Raw genomic sequence first — 5,013 nt, forward strand, 5'->3', positions numbered from 1 at the left:
TTATGTTGTATATCTAAAGCTAATATAAGTTATGTGTCAATTATATTTCAATAAAAATATTTAATGGTTCTTCATTGCTTTAAGAATAAAATAATAGTAGATGTCTACACACTGATATTGTAAGGGTAAATAAATGCAATTATGCATTTTTCTTGATCATTGGTAAACATTGTTCCATAGATTGATAACAACAAAACCATTGATCTAACTTTTTTTAAAGATTTTATTTATTTATTTATTAGAGAGAGAGAGGGAGAGAGAGAACATGTGTGTGCAAATTTGGGGAGGGGCAGAGGGAGAGGGAGAGGCAGAGAATCTCTAGAAGACTCTGTGCTAAGCATGGAGCCTGATGCAAGGCTCAAGATCACTACCCCAAGATCTTGACCTGAGCTGAAACCAAGAGTCCTATGATTAACTGACTGAGCCACCTAGTCGCCCCACCATTAGTCTAACTTTTTATTATCTTAATCGGGTTTGGCTCTTTTTCAGAAATCATTTATGTTTCAATGAAATTTTTGAGTCATTCTCTCTCTTGCTGAGAGTGGAGTGGTAAAATCTGTAACTATGATTCTGGAATTGTCCATTGCTCCATTAATGCTATTTTTTTTCATATATTCTAAAACTGTTATTAGGTGCATACACATTTATGATTGTTATATCTTTCTGATATTTTGGTCCTTTTATCATAATAAAATGTCCCTCATTATCTCTGATAATACTGTTTGTCTTGGAGTCTAATTTATCTGATATTAATGCAGACACTCTAGTCTTTCTCATGCTTACAGGTGGCATGGAGTATTTTCCCCAACTATTTAATTTCCATCTATTTGCATATGTATATTTAAAGTACATCTCTTTAAAGTAACATATATTTGGGCCTTTTAAAAATTTATTCTGATAATCTGTCTTATAATAGAGGGTGTTTAGTCCGATAACATTTTTTTTAAAAAGATTTTATTTATTTATTTGAGAGGGCGAGAGAGAGAGAGAGAGAGAGCACCAGCAGGGGGAGGGGCAGAGGGAGAGGGAGAAGCAGCCTCCCTGCTGAGCAGGGAGTTAGACCGGGGCTCAATCCCAGGACCCTGGGATCATGACCTGAGCTGAAGGCAGATGCTTAACTGACTGATGCCCCTCTGATAACATTTAATACAATTATTGATATGATTACATTTAGGTCTATCATTTTACTATTTGTTTTCTGCTTGTTCCTTTTTTTGGTTGTTGTTGTTCCTCTGTTCCTCCTTTCTTCCTTTCTTTTAGATTAATTGGATATATTTTTTGGAATTCCGTTTTTGTTTACATGTTTGGTTTTTAGTTATACTTTTTTTTTTTTTAAGAGAGAGAGTGAGTGAGTGACAGTGTGTATGAGCAGGTGGGTGGGAGGGGCAGACGGAGAGAGGCAGAGAGAATGGTAAGGAGGCTCCACAATCAGCACAGAGCCCAATGTGGGGCTAGATCTCACAACCTTGAGATCATGACCTGAGCCAAAATCCAGAGTCGGTTGCTTAACCAACTGAGCTACCCAGGCACCGCTAGTTATACTTTTTTGCGTTAGTTTTAGTGGTAGCTCTTGGGATTACAATATACATCCTTAACTTCCACAGTCTACTTAAAGTTCATATTGTATGACTTCATGTAAAATCGAAGCACTTTATAACTCTGTAAGTCCAATCTGAATACCAGGAGTCATCTCACAGTTAGCTAAGTAGCAGAGAGTTTAAAAGCTGTGAACATAAACTAAGCCAAAGACCAAATGGCACCAGCTCTTCCAAATACGTTATTATGGTGGGTGGTGGGATGGTGGTGGTGTGTGTGTGTGTTTGTAGTTACAAGCAAGAAGACCAGACAATACTATTGGCAACAAAAATGGTATTCTCGCTGGATTTGTCTCCAGCACCATGTAGTGTTCTTTACAGCACGTAAGATGATGAGATATAAATTCTATTTAATAATCAAAATTTATTCTTCTGGGTTTTATTACATGATTGATTATGACATTTGAAAATCAGCACATACCATTTACTTTGGTAGAGCTATGCAAGTACTGATGCTCTGGCTCCCAGTATGCTATGATTATATTTTCTTTTTAGGTATCTTTTGGGTTTTTTTCCTGAAGATTTTACTTAATGTTTCTGATTTGTTGCATTGACTGTCTTTGTTACATTCTGAAGTTCTTAGTAACTTCTCAAAAATCATAATAAGTCTACAAATATTTTTCTCAGACAGCTTCTTCCTGGAAACCTGTGTCTTCTTGCTTCAAGGTTTTTAGTGAGTTTATATCTATTTTATTCTTTATAATATAATAATTTTAAGCAGTCTTGTTAAGGAGCAAAGATAAATACTTGTAGTTACTCCTCCATTTTAACCTTTATTACTCCTTGACATTTACTGTAGCAGGAAGATGCTTGCTAGAACTAAATTCTAAGCTGGCTTCTTTTTGGATTTTTTAGTCTTCTTAAACTTTGGATGTATGAAATGGAAGTCATTTTCTACCCAACCCATATTTCAATTTGCACTTCTTTAAAAATGTAAATGTTTGAAATCATATGATAATTGTCTTTTTCTGATTGACTTATTTCACTTAGCATAATCCCCTCCATTTCCATCCACATTGTTGCAAATGGCGAAATTTAATTTTTTTGATGGCTGAGTAATATTCCATTGTGTGTGTGTGTGTGTATACCACATCTTCTTTATCCATTCATCTGTCTATGAACATTTGAGCTGTTTCCATAGTTTGGCTATTGTGGACATTTGCAATGACGTGGATGGAACTAGAGGGGATTATGCTAAGTGAAATAAGTCAATCAGAGAAAGACATGTATTATATGATCTCACTCATATGTGGATTTAAGAAACAAAACGGAGGATCAGAGGGGAAGGAGGGAAAACTAAAATAAGATGAAATCAGAGAGGGAGACAAACCATAAGAGACTCTAAATCATAGGAAACAAACTGAGGATTGCTGGAGGAGAGATGGGTGAGGGGTATGGGGTTACTGGGTGATGGGCATGAAGGAGGGCACGTGATGGAATGAGCACTGGGTGTTTTATACAACTGATGAATCACTGAACTTTACCTATGAAACTAATAAATACACTATACATTAAATGAATTTAAATAAAAACAAACCAACAACAACAACAACAAAAAACCCCAAATACTCTCAGACATTAAAGTTATTTGCAATTAAAAAAACAGAAATGTTTCTGAGTGGGTTAAATCTTCCTCTTTCTTAAGGTGTTCTCTTAGGCCTTATTCACATCTTATTTTTACTCTAAGGGAAATTTCATCATATCTTAGTTTCAGTTACCATCCATTTGCCAGTAAGTCCTGAATCAGTATCTCCAGCTAATACTTCTTTTAAGTTTTTTTTTTTTTCCCTAGTGGCAGTCTCAGAGACATCCCAGCATCAGAATGTACACAGCATGTCACAGCCACATCACCATCTTTCCTCCCGGATGTGTTTCTCCTCATGTGGTCCTAGCCTTGTCAAGTAGAAACATCATTTATTTGCTCAAGCCAGATGTCTGGGAGTCACTGTTGGCTCCTTTTGTTTCTTTACTCACCTGGATCTCACCAATCACTAATTGCTGTCAGATCTATCCCATAAACCTTTCTCAAACTTATTCCATTTTTTAATCTCTGCTGCCACCACTTTAACTGATACCACCATCTGAATGATGCCAATAACTTCCCAACTAGTTTCTTTGGTTCTCTTTACCTTTGTCTGGGCACACCCCCCCCCCTCCATTTGCTCTGACTAAACTGCTATTCATCTATTGGGTAGTTTTCCCTTAGGAAGGTGGGGAAAAAAAACCCATATATGAGGTTAGATGTTCTTGCTAAGTATTTTGCACATCACATCAAGCTTTTCTTATCTGTAACAGTATCTTGCTTTGTAGTATAATTTTCCTCTGCTGACCTTTTCTGTTGATAATGAAAATTGTACCTATCTTACTCAACATTGTGTCCCTGATTCCTAGTATAACATCTGGAATATAGCAGAGGCTAAATACATATTTTGTGTGTTGAATAAATGAAACTTGTGTTTGGTATTCCTCTGGAAGCTCTTTTCCCATTGTAATCTTTTTAGTGTTTGAATATCAAATTAGGTTGATCATGTATCAAGAGACAGGTCTTCCGGTGCCTGGGTGGCTCAGTCCGTTAAGCGTCTGCCTTCCGCTCAGGTCATGATCCCAGCCTCCTGGGATCGAGTCCCGCATTGGGCTCCCTGCTCAGTGGAGAGCCTGCTTCTCTCTCTTCCTCTGCTACTCCCCCTGCTTGTGCTGTCTTGCTCTCTGTCAAATAAACAAATAAAATATTAAAAAAGGGAGAGAGAGAGACAGGTCTTGACTAATGTCTCACCTAGTTATTAAGTACCTGTTATCGGGGAACCAGGGTGGTTCAGTTGTTAAGCGTCTGCCTTTGGCTCGGGTCATGATCCCAGGGTCCTGGGATCGAGCTCCCCATCTGGCTCCCTGCTTGTCGGGAAGCCTGCTTCTCTCTCTCCCACTCCCCCAGCTTGTGTTCCCTCTCTTGCTCTCTCTCTCTTTGTCAAATAAATAAATAAAATCTTTAAAAAAAATACCCGTTATCTTAGGAATATGACAGGGATGTCAACTATCACAACTCTTGTTCAACATAGTACTAGAAGTCCTAGCCTCAGCAATCAGACAATAAGAAGAAATAAAAGTCATCTGAACTGGTAAAGAAGAAGTCAAACTCTCACTCTTTGCAAATGATATGATACTTTATGTGGAAAACCCAAAAGACTCCACCCCAAAATTGCTAGAACTTATTCAGGAATTCAGCAAAGTAGCAGGATATAAAACCAATGTACAGAAATCAGTTGCATTTCTACACACTAACAATGAGACAGAAGAAAGAGAAATTAAGGAGTCGATCCCATTTACAATTGCACCAAAAACCATAAGATACCTAGGAATAAACCTAACCAAAGAGGCAAAGGATCTGTACTCAGAAAACTATAGAATACTCATGAAAGAAATT

This window comes from Leptonychotes weddellii, chromosome 2 (assembly GCF_054177405.1).
Source record: "Leptonychotes weddellii isolate Sample4059 chromosome 2, ASM5417740v2, whole genome shotgun sequence".
NCBI lineage: Eukaryota > Metazoa > Chordata > Mammalia > Carnivora > Phocidae > Leptonychotes > Leptonychotes weddellii.